The sequence below is a fragment of the Trachemys scripta genome, chromosome 8 (genome assembly GCF_013100865.1).
Source record: "Trachemys scripta elegans isolate TJP31775 chromosome 8, CAS_Tse_1.0, whole genome shotgun sequence".
Classification (NCBI taxonomy): Eukaryota; Metazoa; Chordata; order Testudines; family Emydidae; genus Trachemys; species Trachemys scripta.
In genome coordinates this window covers 69,034,293-69,056,138 of record NC_048305.1, presented here as the reverse complement: position 1 = coordinate 69,056,138, position 21,846 = coordinate 69,034,293, and positions in this window count along the sequence as shown.

Sequence of the window (21,846 nt, the reverse complement as noted above, 5' to 3'; positions counted from 1 at the left end):
GGGTAATGTTTTTATGGTCTTTTATTGCAACATTTTGGTATTTACTTTTTCTATTAAATAATTAAACTTTCTCTCTTTCATTCTTCACCACCCTGTTTCTTCTTCACTACTTTCACTCTATTGTTTCTTTTATTCCATATTCCCGAGACCTAAACACGACCAAATTCAGAGGTAAGTGATGCCACACAGCTCTAATATACATATTTTTTTACAGATGACTATCACTTCCTTTGTCTAATTTCCTTCAGTTTTATTTTTCTATATGGTGAGATATTTTTCCTTCTCTTCCCCCAACCACTCCTTCTACTTTCCTTTTGGGTTTTTTCCTTCCTTCCTTCCCCCCCCCCATTTTCACTCTCTCCACTCTCCATATGCAGCCCACACAAAACACACAAACATGCAAGTTCTTGCCCCCCATGTGCTCCCCAAAATGCAGACTTAGGCAGATTTCAACCCCTTCCCCATACCCATACTCCATGTTAAGGGAGCCACACATAGGCTCCCACTGAAGCATGTTTTCACACTAGCTTCCTAGTGCTTCTTCATTAACTGGTGTCTCTGTGTGGAGGATAGGAGCTGGTGGAACTGGGAACAACTCTATTCAAACTCCCCTAGTGCCCTCACTGCCCCTGTGCAGGAACAAACAGGAAGATGGTAGCAGATGGTATTTCTTCTTCCCCAGGGGTTAAAATAAGAGACCTGTAGAGGAGTATGTACTCCTCTGATAAAAATCATAGGAAGCTCTTTCCTTCCTCAGCTTGGGAGGCAGAGCTACTCTATGCCTCTCTTTTTTACCCCTACTAGCTAACAAGACTCAGTCAGGGAAAACTCAAGAGAGAAAAACAGGAGAGTTTGTGCTCCCAGCCTTCCTTCCAGAAGGTGAAGCTGTAGTAGTATCTGATGGAAGGAGAAGAGTTGCCAATCTGCTCCTTCAGCAGCTTCCCTTTTCTTCCACAGGGGATGGGGCAAAATGGAGAGAATAGGCAGGGAAATGAGGAAAAAGAGAAAACTTAAGTGGCGGAAGAAAACCAGAAGAGATCATAGGAAAAAGTCTTAATTATGGCTAGTTTGAAATATCCAGTGCAGTTTCTACACTTAAGAGAATTTTAGTGTGTTCTGGGGTTAAAACCTCCTTAGCCTCTAAATTTATATTTGTTGTTTTTAAAATCAGTACAGATTCATTGTCCCATGTGATAGTTGTGACAGTTTTGGGAATCTATTTCTATGAACTGATGAATTAGTTTGATCTTTTGAATGCTAAAATTATATCCTTAATGATGTTTGTCACTGTATAGTGTCATGTTAGATTGCATCATCCCGTCTGTGGTAAGAGGGGGAGGTCTGGCACCTCAGGATCTATTCCTGAATGAGCACACTATTAAGGACCATCAACAATTGAATAACCTTGTCCTAACAGAGCAATGGAGATTAGCAGCCAAAGACTTGCTAGTAATGTATCTCCTGTAATGGATACAAGGTTGAAGGCAGCAGCCTAGAGTCCTGGAGAGTGAAAAATCCCACAGAACAGACAAGAAATGGCTGTTAAAAATAATCTTTCTAGCAAGCAGAGTCCAGAAACAGAGGGTATACAGAAGGACCTTTGACTCTGAAGGACACCAGCTAAGACCCAAAGGGCCCTCGGGGGGTGCGTGTGTGTGTGTGTGTGTGTTTGTGTGTGTGTGAGAGAGAGAACTGAGGAAAGCTTTTGCTGGAAGGTGTTTGCTATTCTTGCATAGAGCTGTACATCTCTTGTGCTTTGTCTGTAAGTAAAAGGTGTATGGTTTACAAGTGCCTTTGCAGAATCGGTGTCAGCTCACTTTAATTGTCATATAGTCCCCAAAACATTGAACTGTAAACCAGAGTATCCACAAGAGTGGAGCTCTGGGGAGGTCATGCTTTAGCTAGTGGGGAAACTTGGAGGGTCAGCATTGGCCTTGGGCATACTAAAGAGGTGATCTGTTCCCCAGGAGTCTGCCAGAGGGACCAGACTAAGACTCACTGTCTGGACACTACTCATGTCCTGAGTAGAAGAGTAAACACAATACCCCTGGTCAAAAAAGGGAACCCAATAGTCCTGGTAACAACACACACACAAACAGTCCCATGCTAGCTCTACCTTCAACCAGGGAGATTCTCATCTACTAGTCTCTGTAGCCTACCTTCAGGGAGCACAAAAGAAGGTGTTTGCTTTCTCATCCATGAACTTCTCAACTAAATTGATTCTCTCTTTTTAACCACCAAGTCTTAAAGCTTTTGCAGGTGAAGGAGGCTGGGGCTCATTGATCCCATATCATTAACCCTTCTCTGGTCAGCATCTATACAATCCATCACAATCATTCAAGAATGGAGATCATCAAAGATGGATCCCCCTTCCCCAAAGCTCCACACATTGCACATGCATACATACTTTTTCTTGTTTGGCTGGGGACTTCTTTGGGGACACTACTTCTTTCAGACACAGTTCTCTTCTTGTCCTCATTCTCTTCCCCATGGTGCATCTTATCACCCATAAGATGATGCAATACTGCATCGCCACAGCGTATTGAGATCTGGCACAATCACCACCAACATTGGTGAACTCCTCATCTCCTATTTTCCCCTACAGCAGGGGTCTCAAAGTCCCAGTCTGCGGGCCATCTGCGGCCCGAGAACCTCTCCACTGTGGCCCATGGGTTAGACACGCATGCAGCCATGCTGCCAGCAATGTCTGTTGTGGACGCCGCTCCCCACAGTACCCATTGGCTGGGGGAGAGTCAGCCATGGAGGCAGCATTACTAGTCACTGGGCAGAGTCAGCCAGGGAGGCAGGGTCATTAGTTGTCGGGCAGAGTCAGCCATTGAGGCAGCATCACTTTTTTCCTCACAATGAATATAAACAAGTCTAAATACCAAACACAACTATCTGATGCACACTTTGCTGCAATCCTGAAGGTTTCAACTGCTCAGTCACTGAAGCCAAACATCAACAAACTGACAGAACTGAAGCATTGCCAGGTGTCTAGCAAACACTAAAAACTCTCTGGCAGGTGAAGAATTGTATAAAGTTGTATGACAGTTTTATTATTTCTAAGAAATTTGAAATAAAAAATACAATATAAACATTTTTTTTCTGAACACCATCTTCCGTGACATTATTGGCCCACTGGGAGGGTTTGAGGACTGGCACTGGCCCTAAGGTAAACTGAGTTTGAGACCCTGGCCCTATAGGCTCTGTTGACAACTAGATCATCTGCAGAGAGAGTAGGGGAAGGAGAACTTATCTATGTCCCTTTCAGTCTGTTTGTCTTTCTAAATACTGCCTTATTCTAGACTTATATTCAATTTTCAAAAACTTAACCTAAGGCTGCATGTCAAGTTCCCAGTCAGAAATGATTACTAAGTTCTAAGATATCAGGAGATGTGAATTCACTATTACAGAGCACAGAGACAAGAAAAGACTAGACAGTGGAAAACCACAAAACATCGCTGATTTTCTGAGCAAAAGCAAAAAAAGAGGAGAATTCTGGTATCTTCATGAATTTCTCTATATGATAAACATTCCAAGAGGATAATCAAGTTGCAAAACAATTAACTTCAAAAACAACCATCCCTCCTAGGTTTCTTTGTTCTGAGAAAGAGATCTTGTAATCAGGTAGAAATTGAGATCAGGACAGCACACTGAGGCAAGCCCTTTTCATTTTTGACCATCTTCACATCATCATCGGAATATTATCATTTTTCATATCCTTAATGAAAGAAACCACGTCAGGGGTTTGCCACGAAAACTGCTTTTTTACTTATGGGATACACTGTTTTTATATAGAAGCACATTATCCTATTTAATCTAAGAAAGGCAAGCAGCAAATTTTATCAGTTTGTTTAAGGCATTTTTGGCAGGGTCCACCAGTGCACCAGTGTTATTTTAAATTAAAGATCCACATATTTCATTTGCTCAGTTTTGACATAATAATCAATGTTTATATATATGCATTACATTTTTGTACAACAGCTATTCCATGTCCTCACTTCCCCAAGAGAATCTGAGAGATGGCTGACTATGCAACTAAAATCATAGGGAGGACAGCCCACAATGAAGGACCTCATTTTTTAAATGAAACACTGATATTATGACTCTTGCTTATTTATTTCCCCTCCCTCATTATCTCTAGCGGAAAAAAAACTCTGTTAGACTACGATGCACCATTTCAGATAGAAATAGGGCTGTCCAGAAAGCAAGAATTTCATGTTGCAAAAAGATTTTGAGGTTTCACAATTTGTTTTCATCTCACATCAGAACAAAACTGAGATCTTTTGACATTTTTCATGAAAAAACAGAGACAGACCCATCCCACGCTCATCCCAAAACAGCCAATAGCCTGGTGGTTAGGACAACTCACCATGGATATGGGAGACTCACGTTTAAGACCCGGCTCTGAATTTGATAGAGCAGTCAGTTAACTGGGGTCTCCTACATGGCTGCTGAGTACCCTTACCCCTGGAGTATTGGCTGTTCTGGGATATTTCTCATTTGTTTTGAGCAGAAATTCAGTCCTGGACCTTAGAAACCTTCTCAACAAAACTTTCCTCAGAGAATTTTTGATTTGACAAATTGCCATTTTCCAATGGGGGAAAAGAAAACACTGTCAAAGTATTCCCAGACAACTTTAGATTTAAATTAAATGCATCCTTAACCAAGAAAAGGATGTGTACTGAAAAGCTTATTACTGAAATATGTCATCATTGTAGCAATGACATTTTAAGTGTGGGTTTGCACACAATTATTTTTTGAGGATTTGTTTAGTACAAAATAACAAAAAAGAAGCATAGTCTTGTAGTAAAGGCATTAAACTAAGACTAAGACCACCCAGGTTCAATTAGTGGGTTTGTTATACACTTCCTATGTGATCTTAGTCAAGTCACTTACCTCCTCTGTGCCTCAGTTTCCCCCTAAAAGGAAACATACTTCCTTTCTACGGCACTTTGCCAGGGTTATTTATTTAGATTCAACCTCTTTCAGACAGTGACTCTCATGTATACAGTACCTAGCATAGAGATCCTCAATCTTGGTTGGAGTCTCTAACTGCTACAGTACTACAAATATGAAGAAAGATGAGTTGTTCTGGAAACTTTCTAATGTTAGATTGATCACACAACTGGAGAGAAAATTTTAGAACTGGAGCTGTCGAGTGTCTCAATTTCTAACAGATAAACAAATAAATAGAGTAATTATGCCAAAAGGCTCCCTAATTAGTTACAAAGGGAAGTACAAGCACCAAGTTAAACTTAGTTTTCACTCAGTCATACATTCTATGCATCTCTCTTCCTCGCTCCTGCACAGAGGGAAACAGCTGCCCATCTTTGATCCTGAAGTCTAGCTGCATAGTAAGGTTCACCAGAGATTTGAAAAGTGGCAAACCTCAGATTCATTTAGGAAAGCTTGTCAGCTGTGAACCCACGTATGCCTGGGAGACTTGAGTCTCAAAACTCTGAAGAGCAATTCCTGGAGTTACAGCCCCTGAACTCTTTCCACATGAAACACTAGGGATTCTTTATTCATTTATAATATTGAATTGGTTCCATGGAGCTCCCAGTCAGCTTCAGTAAAGAACTTAATATCCTTGTTATCTATAGAATAGTCTACCTAAATATCAACTATTATGTTGATAATGTTTGAAGATATGGTGTTTTAATAAGTGATCAGCTGGGAGCCTATTGTTTGGTTGTTTTTAAAATAACTGAACCAAGTTCAGCTGAGTTACCCTGATACAACCTCTTTAGCTTCAGTGCGGATGCACCAATGTAACAGAGTAGAATTTGTCCCAGTGCAGTGTAATATCCATGTTTGCTATATCAGTGTGTTACCAAACTAGGACTCTGTGATGCAGAAATGTGATGGGAGCTTGAGTCTGTTACTAGAATGACTTTGAAAGTCCTTCCCCCGGACTCTAAGACACAATGGGGAGGAGGTGCCCAACTCCTACTGATTACCTCCTCTTTGTGCCTTTGACAGTTTCCCCTATAGGTGTGATAGGGGAACGGAATTATCCATTACAATGGATTGTTTTCTGTGGCTGTTAATCTTCACACTGCTGAAAGTCCACAACTCAACAAAACACTTGTTAAGATTTTCAGTAGTGTGACAGAGTTGGGTATTCAACTTCCACTGATTGTTCAATAGGAATTGGGTGCCTTCAGTTCCTAAACTCCTTTGGAAAATCCCAGTCCTAAATACATGAATCATCCCATTGATATGGTTAAGTGCTTTTTCTAAATTGGGGCTTAAGGCAGCAAAACTACACACTCCTTTACCCCTGAAACTTTGAGAGCCTCAATATAGCACTTTCCACATGACTGTCTAAAGCAACTTCCCAAAAATAAACTTGATGGGGCAATAGCATGAATATATTTCTCCCCAGGCATGTACAATTACTCAAAACTCTTTTCTAGAGAATCAGTTGTTTGGAAATACCCAACTGGCCTTTCCATGTCCCCGTTACCATAGCTGGATAGTCTGAATATTTGTGTTTCCTGAGTTAGATTATCATATTTGTTGCTTGGTGAAACATGTACACTTATGGGAGGAGGGCAAAGGAAGAAGTTATCTTCTGTCTTCCTCTTATTCTGCTGTGTAAAACTGACACAGCAAAATGTGAACATGAAAACACCATCTTCAAATGACCATTACCTTCTGGTTTATTCATCAGTGATTGTCAAGACTGTTTTCCAGAAGTTAATTTTAAAAAGTTTCAGTGACATTTTTCCTCCTGAGTGATAGGTACAGTGTGCCTTGATACTTGTTGTAAACCGTCACATGTCTGGGGATATCCTATGAATTTTAGTATACTCTTATCATGCAATAGGATTTACACCAGTGATTCCTCTAACTTCAAGATCATAAAATATTTTCCCAATAAGATGTAGGTAGAACCTGAACTCACTTAAAGCACTGCTGATGAGCCTTCAATACAAGAAGGCTACCAGTGCACAGCTTTTCAGGACAAAATGTAATTTGAAGTGAATACTCTAAAGTTTTGAACTTGCAATTCAAGAACATTTGGTTTATTTTATAAAAAAAAAAAATCTTTGCAAGATAATGGAAATAAGCATGTCAGACTGCTATCATGGTAAAATTTGACAATGTTTTTAGTCACATGGGTACTGAAGAATTGAAGGATAATACAAAGTTAAATTTTTCCCTCAAACTAGAGAGTTCTCAATAAGCCTAAGAAATTCTACCTACTAGTATTATTTATTTTATTTTTTTGGAGTTACAGTGCTTGATATAATCATTAAGTGATCTTCAGAAAGACAACTAACTAATAAATTGAATACAATTTCTGACCAGATTTATACCTAAGAAAGAAGATGAAGATTTTATTGAATCCACTACTAACTAGAAGTTTGGAATTTAGCACAAAACCCTACTTATCTTACTCACAACCCTTTTAGGTGACATCAACAACAATATGCATGCAAGTTTTGCAAGCAGGATTTGGCCTTATCTATTCAATTATAGTTTTACCATTATACAATGATTTCTGTAATGAGAATGAATTTGGAACATGAGTGCTATTGAAGTGGTTTGATAAAGCTGCACTGATTCGTCAGAAGACTGTCTGGCTTATCTTTTGAATTTATATTATAGAACACAACTTCTCTCAAGAAGTCCCTAGAAGTGTCATGACTTGACAACATTCTGTCCTTCTTATCAGATCATTTTCAGTGACTAAAGTACTAATGTGGGTGAAGTCTGACTTTAATATATCAAATTAGCAAAAGGTTCAAAACTATTGACCCTCTCTTTTTCTTTGTGGGAGTGATTTATACCTCCTTGCCGTAATCAATGCTGGATCAATGTGGTTTTATCCCACAAGCTTACATCATCATTATGTCTAATGTTCGTTTCAGTTTACATAAATGTCCTCCAAAGATATCAGAAAAACTGTAATAAAAGGTAAGCCGATATACTGCGTTAACAGCAAATGAGGGAGAATAGTGGGGAAATCAATAGATATGTAGACAGATGGCAGAAAAGGAAGGAAGGGAACAAAAATAACCATGCCATGCAAACCAGTAAGGATTTAATGATTTGTTTTGAATTAACTAAGCCATTTACTCTGCACTGAATATGTAGAGAGAACTTTGGCAGTATCCTTTCTGAAAGCAATGCCTTAATGTCTGCCCCCACATATTGTTTACCTAGAAAAATATACTCTGCATATCTATCTATGTAAAGACAATGCTGGTGTGAGTAAACTTCCTAATATAAACGCAATATATTTATATCTCCAATCCCTCAATGCATGCACCAGTGTCAGGTAGGCAGATTTTAAGGTGATGTGTCAGTTTCAATATGTATGGGATGGCAGGAAGAGGAGACAGGTTGCTATTCTTGTTTTCTTTCCATTATTGATTCCTAGACTGAGAACTTGCGTGATCTCAGAATTGTCATTGAAGTTTTGTACAAGTTTCATTACATTTAACTACAGCTTCATTATGCTGTGACTCAGAAAAATGTGGCCATTTAAAATCAAGTGAGGTGTGCCAGATTTTTTTTAGGAAATGTATATTCAGTAATAATAGCATGACAAACATCTTGAAAAGTTCTGCTGACATAAGACCATAAAGGCAGAGCTAGGTGAAGTTTTTCAGTTAAAAGAAATTAAACAAAAAAACAACAGATAAGGCCAGGCCTCTGAAAACTCTGCCTCGTAAGACATTTTTCCCCACAGATACATACTTACCAATGACATTAAACAGTTACTTAAAAATATACCCACCTAATATTAATGTATTTGTGTTCAGTGGTACACAACTCTGCACAGAGCCAGCTCTTGTACCCTTTCTGGCAGGCCTGTCACAGTAAAGACAGTAATAGAGGGGGTCAGCAACTTTTATATAGCTTTGCTCACATCTTGGTAGACTGTTCTGTGGACTATTTCTTCTCCCATATGTGACTCCATGGGACCACCCCAATCTTACACACAATCACATAAGGGCAGTTATAACAGTTGCTTACATGAGGAATAGTATTGGGGCAGTATGGAATGTCTGAGTGGTTTGCCAGTATTTGGGGCCTGGCTGGGTTGCTTTCATTAGGAGAAACTAATAAATCAGGTATTTCTTGGCCTTCTAGTTGCTTTCTCTTCTGACACACAGAGCTCCATCCAGTCAATGTCTGAGCCGCTGTGTTTATAATCAATCCCAGGGAAACAGCTGTCTGAGAGGGATAGCTCAGTGGCTTGAGCATTGGCCTACTAAACCTAGGGTTGTGAGTTCAATCCTTAAGGGGGCCATTGAGGGAACTGGGGTAAAAATCTGTCAGATTGGTCCTGCTTTGAGCAGGGGGTTGGACTAGATGACTTCCTGAGGTCCCTTCCAACCCAGATATTCTATGAATCTATGTTTAGGACCAGATTCAGAACTCCTTACACTGAGTAATACTCAGTTCTCAGGTACTCCCATTGAAATCAGTGAGGCTATCTTGTGAAGTAACGTGGTCAAAATCTGGCGATAGATGGTTCAACTTGATAGTCAGTGACTAGTGAGGAGAAGAAGATACTTGCAGATCTTGATAGTCTCCTGGCCTTCACCTTTCCTTGTTCTGGGGAAGTGGGTATGGCTGAGGAACTCTGGCAACTAAACATAACTCAGGTTTCAGTAGAGCTACTCCCACAGTAATGTATTGCTCATCTTGATTAAGGGTGTCAGAATTTGAACCTTCATAACGAGTACAAATTGCCAAACCAAGTTCACATCTGGTATAACTGTAATTTCAGTAGAGTTACACCAGGAATAAGTCTGACTCAGTATTTCCATCAGTCTACATCTACACCACCACTGTAGTTTACTTTTTACTTTAAAATAACTTATCTTCACAATAATGAATAGTGTTAGGAAATAGGTCCTTTTTTATTACACTTGATGGAAGTTGGTGTAATATATTAAAAAGATAATAATGAAACCACAGGTTGTAATGGAAAAATGCAAGCAATTCATACAAAAAAAGTCAGAATATGAAAGATGATCATGAGATAGACACAGTGTAGAGTATGGTGGGATGGTGAGTGGAGCCTCTTATTTTGGAGCAGCTTGCTTTGTATCTCTCTGTTTTGGCGTTCTTGCAACCTTCCAGAAAAATTACAAAAAAAAAAAAAATACTATCACTTCTCTGCTTGTATGCTGTGAAGCATAAATCTCTCCCCACACCCTCTGTGATGATTGCCCAAATCATTATGTGTTTCTCTCTGTCATTGGCTATATGACTATTTAAGCATTTCATAAAAAAGGAACAGCTTCAATACAAGTGAATGAAATGCAACCCAGAACACCCTATGGCAGGGTAGTTAGATTCCTCCCTCCTCCATCTGGAGCAGGGACTGGAACTTGGACCTCCCACATCCCATGTGAGTGCCGACTGGGAGGCAGGTTGGGGGAAGGAAGTGCATCCTCATCTATTTTGTGAATGGCTCATAAATCCTCTTGTGAACCTAGCCCAAACATTTGAAACACAATGACATTTCCAAAATGTTTTTCTTTTTGTTTCAACCAAAACAACTGGCCAAAATGGACATGAATTTATAAATGTCTTGGTTGACCCTCCTGAACCTTGCCTGTAACTGTAGTTAGGGTGCAATATTACAAACACAGAAACTGGCTAGGTCTACACTGCAATAGACACACACAACCGGCCCATGTCAGCTGTATATGTTTGGACATGCAATCGCCTACACTGTAATTTTACAGCCTCGCAGCCTGAGCCCCAGGAGCCCCAGTCAGGTGACATGGGCCAGTTACAAGTTTTTCATTACAGTGTAACATACCCACAACTAGTATATTTTTTAAAAAGTAATGTCTCCCTTAAGTAAGTAGCTTCATATGATCAAAGTTATCACTTTAAAAGCACTTTTTAATAGTTAGGCAACAAGTTAAACACTGAGGCAACAAAGATAAACTATTACAGTGCAACTTATGCTAAGCTACTGTATGTAAATGCAAGGATAAGTTAAAATAAATACATATGGTTCAGTCAAATCAAAGAAAACATTTTCCAAATTAGGATAAAAAGTTAAGTAGAAAAGCTTTTATGAGTTTCAGTTATGTAGAGGATAGGTATGTGTTGTAAATCAAAGAGGGTTTCAAGTTACAGGATGACTCCATACACCCATACCTGGATTTATCTATAGATGGAGTAGGGTCAGGCAGCTGTAATCCACCAGTAGACTCTCGAATCAGTCTGTCCTGGAAATCACCTAATTTTTTTCTAAGCTCTTTCACTCATACAAGGAAATTATCTGCCCCAATTATCTCTCTGTTTATAACCATGGTTTAGAAGAGTCTGCCCTCTTAAAAAACAAACAAACACACATACCTCTTATTTTTATTACAAATTAAGACTGGCAATCCTGATATCTCATAACAGTCCTCTTCACTCCCCATTGTTCTCCAACTTGCATGTTGGACTAGACTATGATTAGCCCCTGATTTGGTATTTCATGAGAGGGTCAGAAAAACTGTCTCTCACATTTATTACAAATCCCCTTATGTTCCTCAAGTAGCCTTGAATTTAAAATAACTCACCAAAATAATTGAAACTATCCACTAGCACAGAATTAGCTGTACATGCATCAGTAAGATTACCAAGGCTCTTTTCGTCACTATATTCAGCCACAACTTCTATTTCAATTACACCTTTAATAGAGTGTGGGTTATTTATCTGACTGTGAGTAATATAGAATAAACTGCTTAGGTTTTCCTTTAATAGCCATCTCATACAAATCATAATTATTTTAAGATCTTTTCAGACTGTGCGCTGTTCTGATGTGATTATGTTTAGCTAATACATTAAAGTGAGTAACTTTACTTCCATAAATTTAACAGGAGAATGATTTAGAAAGAAATCTTCTACTTTTACACACTGGAAAGCTTAATGATTCAGACATTTAAGGTCAAATCTCATACTTTAGAAAGAAGCTTGTTCTGGAGATAGTTGGAGCTGCCTTCTTGGATCTCCCTGGCATTCAGTGGGAGTGTGTACACTGGAGTGAACAGGCGGGGGAGGGGGGAGAAATAGGAGCAGAAAGAATGGAGAGAAAGAGGAAAAGGTTAAATGAAGGAGATAATTGGGAGAGACAACAAGAGTAAAGTAAACAAGAAACAGACATCGAAAGAGGGTGTGGAAAGAGAAAGACACATAAAAGAAAGAACAGTTGAGGTAAGAAAGAAAAGAGAGAGCAAGGATGGTACTTCTATGGTGCTCATCACTAGTATCCGAGCGTCTCAGAATCACCAGTGTATTTATCCTCTCAACAACCCTTTAATGTAGGGAAGGCACATCTGAATTTACAAGCTGACCCAGATGCATGACTTTCTTTATCCTAGAAACATCAAGCGGGAGTTGGACTCTGCACACCAAGAGGAGCTGCCAGTCTGAATGGTCAGGGAAAGAATTGCTTTCAGAAGATGTAAGCCATCTACTTTCCATCCACTCCACAACTCTCCCCCAGCTGAGAGCGTCATCTAGTTTATCTTATAGTTGTTAGTTAGGTAGGATAAGCCGTTAATTTTGTTTGAATTTCATTTTAAAACTAAATGTTTTATTAAGATTATTATTGGTTTGGTAATTTCATACAGAGGTCCTCAGAGATAAGAACAGCCATATTGTGTCAGACCAATGGTCCATCTATCCCAATATCCTGTTTTCTCACAGAGGTCAGGGTCAGATGCTTCAGAGGGAATGACCAGAACAAGGAAATTATTGAGTGATCTATCCCATCATGCACTCCCAGCTTCTGCCAGTCAGATTTTTAGGAACACCCAGAGCATAGGGTTGTGTCCCTGATCCTCTTGGCTAATAGCCATTAATGGACCTATCCTCCATGAACCTATCTAATTCTCTTTTGTATCCAGTTATACTTTTGACCTTTACAACATCCTTGGCAAGGAGTTCCACAGGCTAATTGTGCATTCTGTGAGGTACTTCCTTATGTTATTTTTTTTATCCTGCTGCCTATTAAATTTCATTGGGTGACCCAGGATCTTGTGTTATGTGACAGGGTAAACAACACTTCCCTATTCACTTTCTCCACACCATTCATGATTTTATAGACCTCTATCACAACCCCTTAGGTTATCTGTTTTCTAAGGTGACAGTTCTAATCTTTTTAATCTCTCCTAATATGTAAGCCGTCCCATACCCCTAATCATTTTTGTTGCCCTTCTCTGTTTCTTTTCTAATTCTAATCTAATACATACCATTTTTTTTGCAATGGTACAACCAGAACTACATGCAGTATTCAAGGTGTGGGCATATAGTAGCATGATATTTTCTGTTTTCATTATCAATCTCTTTCCAAATAGGTCCTAATGTTGTTAGCTTTTTAATGACTGCTGCTGCTGCACACTGAGCAGATATTTTGAGAAAACTACTCACAATGACACCATCTCTTTTTTGAGTGGTAAAAGCTAATTTAAATAATTATTTTGTATGTGTAGTTGGAATTATGTTGTCCAATGTTTATTACCATGTACTTAACACTGACTTTCATCTGCCATTTTTTTGCCCAGTCACCCAGTTTTGTGAGATCCCTTTGTAATTCTTCACAGTCAACTTCGGACTTAACTATCTTGTCATTCTGAATCATCTGCAAATTTTGCCACCTCACTGTTCACCCTGTTTTCCAGATCATTTACGAATAGGTTGAACAGCACTGGTCCCAGTACTGATCCTTAGGGTACCACTATTTACCTCTCTCCATTATGAAAACTGACTATTTAGTCCTACTCTTTGTTTTCTATCTTTAAACCAGTTACTAAGCCATGAGAGGACCTTCCCTCTTGTTCCATAAATCCTTACTTTGCTTAAGAGCCTTTGGTGAGGGACCTTGTCAAAGGTTTTCTGAAAGTCCAAGTGCACTGTATCCACTGATTCACCCTTGTCCACACATGCTTGTTGACACCCTTAACGAATTCTAATAGATTAGCTAGGCATGATTTCCCTTTATAAAAGCCATATTGACTCTTCCCCAATATATCATGTTCATCTATGTGTCTAATAATTCTGTTCTTTACTATAGTTATAACTAATTTGCCTGGTACTGAAGTTAAGCTTATCAGCCTGTAATTGCCAGTATTGCCTCTGAAGTTTTTTTTTTTTTTTAAATCAGTATTACCATAACTATCCACCAGTCATTTGGTACAGATGCTGACTTGTGATAGGTTGCATAGTACAGTTAGTAGTTCTGAAATTTCATATTTGAGTTTCTTCAGAACTCTTGGGTGAACACCATCTGGTCCTGGTGACTTATTACTGTTTAATTAATCAGTTTGTTCCAGAACCTCCTCTACTGACACCTTAATCCAGGACAGTTCCTCAGTGAAGATGAATGCAGATAATTCATTTCACTTTTCCGCAATGGCTTTGTCTTCCTTGAGTGCTCCTTTAATACTCTGATCATCCAGTGGCCATACTGATCGTTTGACAGGCTTCCTGCTTCTGATGTTCTTAAATGTTTGCTGTTAGTTTGTGTGTGTTTTGCTAATTGCTCTTCAAACTGTTTGGGGGTTTTTTTGGCCTGCCTAATTATATTTTTATACTTGACTTGGCAGAGATTATGCACCTTTCTATTTTCTACAGTAGGATTTTTGCTTTTGCTTCGGGATCCATCTAAACATTGGTATGTCCCAAAAGGGTATTACTTCACATTGGCTGATACAACTATGATCAAGGATTTAAAAAAAAGTGAGTTACAACAAAATGTACCAATAATGATTCACTTCAGTAAGAAGATAAAAAAAGACATGTGGAGAGAATTGGCTCCAAGATATATAGACTCCAGGAGTCACATCCATGTAACAGAGCAGAATTAGACCAAACTGTTATGAACAATGGTTTAATAAAGTTAAGATGTGCTCCAATTTCCATGGAAATAAGTATTTTCCCCTATTTACTGTATGTCCACAGTAAATTGTGACAAGTGAGGAGATGCAGAATACCCACCCATTAAGTTTTAAAGTCAGCAGGCATTAATGCTAATAACAGTCCAGTTACATAGGTACTACTGCAACAGAACAGAATTTGGTCCATAATCTCTAGTATTGAGACCATGCCAATTTCATTAACATAGAAGTCCATTCTGGAAGAGGTGTTGGATGTAATTTATTGTTTACAAATGGAACACACTTTTCATTATGCTCCCTATGAAGCACTTTGGCAAAGCTTCTATTGATGTTCTATTCCAATATTAGTCTTAAAGTCTATTGCTGCCTTCATGCTGGCTACAGTCACATTTACAGAGATCTGCATTCTATATATGCAAGTCTTCATGCAGTTAGAAAACCTGTACTTTTTCCAGTCTTCTCCCACTTGGGTCCCATGTCTGCCTCTTAGTTCTATCAGTTTATGGCCACATGCAGAATTTGGCTATTTCTGGTGTAAGACGGAAGACAAAGATACTGATGGATAAATGAGGCAGTGTACTTGTTCAAATTTCTGTACAATGATAAAAAAGCACCTGTCAAAAAACAGCATTGTGAAGGAAAGATTTGTTGAGGAAACTGCTTAGTCATTTCCTGCTAGTGCTCCTCATAACTGCATAATATCAGAATAGGAGGTAGTGCTTTTTGGTTTTAATACAGATCAGAAATATAAGAGACATTCTGCCAGGAAAGCTTCACTTCCACTGGATATTAGCAAGGATATTGCATCTCTGGGGATATTCTCCATGAGCTTGAGTGAAAGTCAAGGAGTCCTATTGTCCTTCCAGGAAAACATTTCCCCTCTACTAGACTTCAGTTTCCCACATAATCAGTTACTGACATTTAGCTTTCACCAATATTTTTCTGTTGTATGAAATTGCTCTTATGATAGAACCAGCTCTGTGGATAAGAGGGCAAGGTGGAATCTGTCACTCCATCTCACAGAGGGGGAGAGCTGTATGTTAATATACCATACCTGACTTGTCATAATGCTATACTAATGGCTATTACTATAATGCAGCTGACAGCAATTATGGGAGCAATACATGCTCAGAAAATGGTGCAACCTCCAAATAATAATATGTATTCAGGGACTCATTTCTGTAGGGCACCCAAAAGATTAGACCTTGTTCGTATTTCTGAAGGTTCCAATGAAGTATGGAAGTCACCAACAACCTAGCTATTAATCAACAGTAAAAGAGTTATATAAACTTTAACTTTTCCCCCGAAGTATTGTCAGTCCATTCTTAGGACAGTATGATTACAACCCTTTGCTATGCACCGCCATGTTCTTATGATCTAAGCAGTAAATGTAAAGGTGAACCAGAGTGTACTGAATGGACAAACGGATACTGTTCTTGTAGATGAATGGACCCATACATAACTGGTAGAGAAAGACATGAGTTAAAGCATAGGATCCAGACTCCTTTTGGAGAAAGTGGAATATTTCAGAATAACTGATCCAGATTTTGGTTCTCAGATGGCTTCTTTCTATAAAATGAAATGAACCAACCCCCAGCTTTAAAAATCTTCTGAATTTTGGTGACGGTTGCAAAGGAATACAGAATCCAAACTCCAAATTTTATAACTAGCCCTTCTTTATATAATGAGGGGAGATGAAATTCTGGATCTATATATACACACAACTTGAGCTTGCAGAGATTTCAGATGTGGATCTGATTTCGCAACCCAGGAATGTGTCTGTTGCCAAAAAACAAACAAATGAAATGCTAGTACCTACAGTGACTGACAACTTTACTATCAAGCTATAAAATACAATTGTAAGCTGTCCCTCTTTCCATCCTACCCCACCAAAAAAGAAAACGGCACCATCATCTACTCTGGTGAATATAAATTTCTAATTAGAGTTTTAATGGAGCAGAAAAAGAAATTAAATATTGTACTAAGAATGATGGATGCCAAAGACATGTATGGATTTTGTTCAATTTAATATATACCCAGCTGTTAATCAAATCAAATTAAAAAAAAAAAAAAACGACTTGGACAGATGGGAACAGCTTCATTTTTCCTATGGGGCAAAGTGAACATTGTAACAATGATTGTTCTCCCATGGTTACTCTATATTCTTATTGCTACTTCTGGGCGTCCCAAGTTATTATTACAAGAAAATTAATAAAATGCTCCATGACAACAGGGGAGGGGAGCAAAACAAAAAAGGGGGGATATTAAAGAATGTGTTACATTCACTTTCAAAAAAAAAAAAAAAATCTCACCATAGGCTCTTATGTTTATCTCTCTTGCTCATCACTCCATGCCACATCTCTAAAATTCTTCACATTTTAGGCCCGTACATGCAATGGTGTACCTCAGATCTGGGTTTATTCTTTGGCACGTTACTCTAGCTGTTCAATTAAAACTGAACACAAGAGCAAATTGACATTCTAACACACAGCTGAATGAGAGAAATCACTTTGAAGTGCACAAATATTTGGAATCAACTACAGTATGTACTATTAAAGAATCATTTTTGACAGAGACTGAAAGACTGTAGGAAACTCACTTTTAAAAAACCTGTTTGTGTAAGGTTTCAGGAAAAAGCGTACATACACATCAGAAAGTTTTGTTATGCCATCTGACTGGAGAAAGGGATGTGACTCAGACCAAACATGGTAATTTATTAATTTAATTACTTTATTTCTTAGCATGCATAGTAGGTGTGCTCCTTTTTTGTTTGACAGTATTGCTTAATGTACACATTTGTGCATGTGGAAAAATTAGGTTTTCTAGACACTGATCTTAACAAGATTTGTGGTAATGGGCACAAGTGGCCATTTTATTATTATTTAGTCACTTGCAGTGTCGCCCCTGTGACTTTTACCTTTGCCTATGGTTAATAGCTGCTCTAGAACAGTGGTTCTCAAACTAGGGCCGCCGCTTGTTCAGGGAAAGCCCCTGGCGGGCCAGGTCAGTTTGTTTATCCGCTGCATCTGCAGGTTTGGCCGATCATGGCTCCCATTCGCTGTGGTTCACCGCTCCAGGCCAGGGAAAGCCCCTGGCGGGCCAGGCCGGTTTGTTTATCTGCTGAGTCCGCAGGTCCAGCTGATTGCGGCTCCCACTGGCTGTGGTTCACCGCTTCAGGCTTTCCCTGAACAAGCAGTGGCCCTAGTTTGAGAACCACTGCTCTAGAACACACGTGTGATGCTCGCAGCACTAGTTTCCAAAACATTCAAATTCACACTATTTTAAAGGAAAACGTGGGCAGGTCTACAGAGTTATGACTGGCCTTTTGTAACAGGAGTACCAAGACAGAACTGAAATTGGGGTAATCAAGCAATGATGGAGTGTGGTAGCAGAGATGGGGGTTAACCAGTCAAATAGGATGCACAAAAACTGAGTTAGTAAGGCTAAGGGGAGAAGCTGGAGTCAATCAAGAGGATTAATACTGGGGATAGCTGGGGCATCCAAGGTCAAGAATTTGTGGGACTAGGGTTTAGGGTATCAAGTTTAAGGGTAGCCAAGTCAGGACATACAGGCAACAGGGAAGTTGGGACAGCTGAGGATTGAAATCCAGGCCAAGCAGGAGTCAAGGGAGGTGTTGTGGAGCCAAGCAAAGTGAAAAAAGGGCTAGGGTTTTCTCAGGAGGGCTGGTGGAGGAAGGGAAAGAATCAGATAGTTGTGGGACTACAACCAGTAGGCATTAGAGATGCAAAAATTGGCAAAGCCACAGAGCTAGAGATTAAGATTCAAGGAGGTTAAGAGGAACTTGTTGTGTGATGGGTCAAGGCTGAGTCCCAGAGCCTTGAGGAGCCAGGACTAGGGCTGGTTAGGGGAAACTGCCTGAGACAGCCACTTGGGGAACTGCTGTGAAACAGACTTTCACAGCAAGATTATCAGAGGAAACGGAGGGACCCAGCAGCTAGTCAAAAACGTTTCCATATCCTCCCAGGCCTGCCAAAGACAAGAAAAAACTGGAAAACTTCCAGTTTTTGTCAACATTACCAGAATACTGAGACAGGCCCCAGGAGATTCCCAGAAAGAGAGGTACAGTATATGGAGACCCTATTTGTGCTTCTTGCCACTCATCTATCTAGAGTCTGAGAAGCCACATCAGACTTTTGCTTTTCCATAAATGTACTCATCATTTACGATATCATAATTGTGGCTCTTCAAACACCTTTTACTTAGTGTAAGTATAGCATACTGAGGGCTGAAAAAAACAAGACAATTTAAGCTAGTGAGGAGCAGAAGTCATTTGTGAATTTCAGAAACTATATCTAAGACTTAGGGCTGTGGCCAGATGCTGTCAGAGAAGCTACAGTGGCTATTACATTCTGCAAAATGTTGGAAATGAGCAAGACTTTAGAAAGAGTATGTGGAACTGTGAATGTGGCCAAAATGGTGATTGGAATGTTTGGGACTTGTGGGACAAGTTGAAATTTATAAAAACAAAATTAAAGAAATTATTCTAGAACTTACCCTTGTTGAGGCCGTCATGCCCAGCTGCATGCTTTAGTAGGATCAGTGAAAGCCATGTTATGCCATTAAAGCACAAGCCTATGTTAAGTGTAGCATAGAGCTACTCAGAACCACCTGACATGAAGAGGTAGCATGTTTGCTTTACCAACCTCTTAGGAGTGTACATGTAAGCGGGGGAATGGTCCCGCTATTGTGGGGAACTTTCCTGGCTTCTGCACTACCCCGGTGAAGAGGGCTAGCGAAAGGATCCGAGTCCTCGCTCCCACTTCCTTTACCCAGAGGCCTCCCTGCCCTTGAGGACTTCCCTTCCACTCTCCTGTCTGGCAGAGTCCTCATAAACCCCGACAAGGCTGGGCCCAGGATTCCTGGGGGGCTCGACCCCCAACCCTGCGGTGGTCACCCAGGACAGGGGCTAGGGTGTCCCCACTCCGGGTTACTCTCTCTGCACTGGGCACCTCCCTGACCCACTGATCATTTCATACAATTTAAAGCAAATACAAGTTGTTTAATTAACAATTAATTTTAAAAAAAGAATAAGGAAAAATGGGAAAGGTTAGAGGAAAACACATCACCCTGCTCTGTGGCAGGGAACATTACAACCAGTGTCTCTGGAACGTCAGGGCAGTTCAATCTGTTCCTTGTAGGTCCCAGGCCTGCTTCTCAGGCCCTGTCTGTGCTGCAGAGACGCTGTGGATTGGACACTTGCTCTGGCGGTGGCCACACGCTCTCAGGCTCTAGGTGGCAGGACCCTTTTTCCCAGCGTCGCCCCTGCCCAGTCGGGGTTATGATCCCCCTGCAAGTCTGGCCTGCAAGGCCTCTTGGCTGAGGCGTCTCCCTGTGCTGGGCCCACTGACCAGGGTCCCCCTCACTCTCCCCAGCTGCTCACCGCACTCGGACTGCACACGGCTCCGGACTGCCCCAGCCCCAGCTCCGGACTGCTCCAGCCTCAGCTCCAGCTCCGGACTGCCCCAGCCCCAGCTCTGGACTGCTCCAGCCTCAGCTCCAGCTCCGGACTGCTCCAGCCCCAGCTCCGGCTCCACTCTGCCTCAGCACGGCTGCTGCTGCTGCTCTGCCTTCAGCTCCCTGGGCTGCTTCTCTGGCCTCTCTGGCTCTGGTTGCTGCAGCTCTGCCCCCAGGACAGCTCTGCTCTGCAGGCTGCTTCTGTGACTCTGCTCCCAGCTCTGACCTGCTTCCTGGCTGCTTGTCTGGCCCCTCTGGCTCTGGTTGCTACAGCTCTGGTCCCAGGGCAGGTCTGCTCTCTCCGGGCTGTGCTCTGGCTTTGGGGCTGCAACTCTGCTTCCAGCAGCTTAGCTCGGGCCCCTGCCCTCTCCTTAGCTCGGCCCCACTCTGTCTGACTCAGGCCATTCCAGTTTCCACGGAGGACGGGACCCACCCTGGCCTCCTGACTCTCTGATTAGCCTGCCCGCCCTGTCAATCAGGCTGATCTGGAGCATTGGCCTCTCCCCATTGCCCCTGGGGACTGTCAGTCTCAGGCTCCTGATTTGCCATCGACCCTTCCCCTTTCAGTGCTGGGAGCTAGCCAACCAAAACACCCCACTGAATGTTAGTAAGGGGGCAACAGTCCCCTTACATACAGCATATGCTACTATCCTCTGGCTGGTAACTTCTTTCCTGCTCTCCCTCTTAGAGATGGTTAGGACTGAAAGGAGGTTACTAACAGGAACTTCAAGTATGCCTGACCCCTAAGCAGGCAATACCCTTTTGTTTCTCTCCTTCATTCTTTCTACCTGACTTGCAAATCAATGCAGTCTGACCCCTAGAAACTCCAGAATGAAGTAACAAGAATGGAAAGATATTGAAAGGGAATAGAAAAGTTAACACACATGTATAGAAGGAACATAGGGAATTTTTTTCACTGGAGAAATGCTGATTAAAAGAAATGTTCTAAAATAATAATAGCAAGGAGAGAAATAATAAACTAGACTCATTATATGTGTAACCCTTTTGCTAGTCCGAGCTGGCAGCAACAAGGGCTGGGTTCAATATCTAGGGATTTCTTTTCAATAATACAATGCAAGACTAGCTCGAGCCCCCAACCAGTGACCTGGGACAATTACACACCACCCCGGGGTGCCTCTAAGAGGCAATACTTCCCCTTTCGCAAACACAGAGTCTGAGTGTAGCAAAAACTTTTATTAAAAGGAGGGCAGTAACTCAGTATTAATTTGGGTAAACACCGCAACTAGGTTCATAAACATAAACCTTAGGGTTACCATATTTCAACAAGCAAAAAAGAGGACGGGAGGAGCCCCGCCCTAGCCCCGCCCCTGCCCCTCCCACTTCCCGCCCCCCCAGAACCCCCAACCCTCCCCCCGTTCCTTGTCCCCTGACTGCCCCCTCCTGGGACCCCTGCCCCTAACTGCCCCCCGGGACTCCACTCCCTATCTAAGCCTCCTTGCCTCTTGTCCCCTGACTGCCCCAACCCTTATCCACA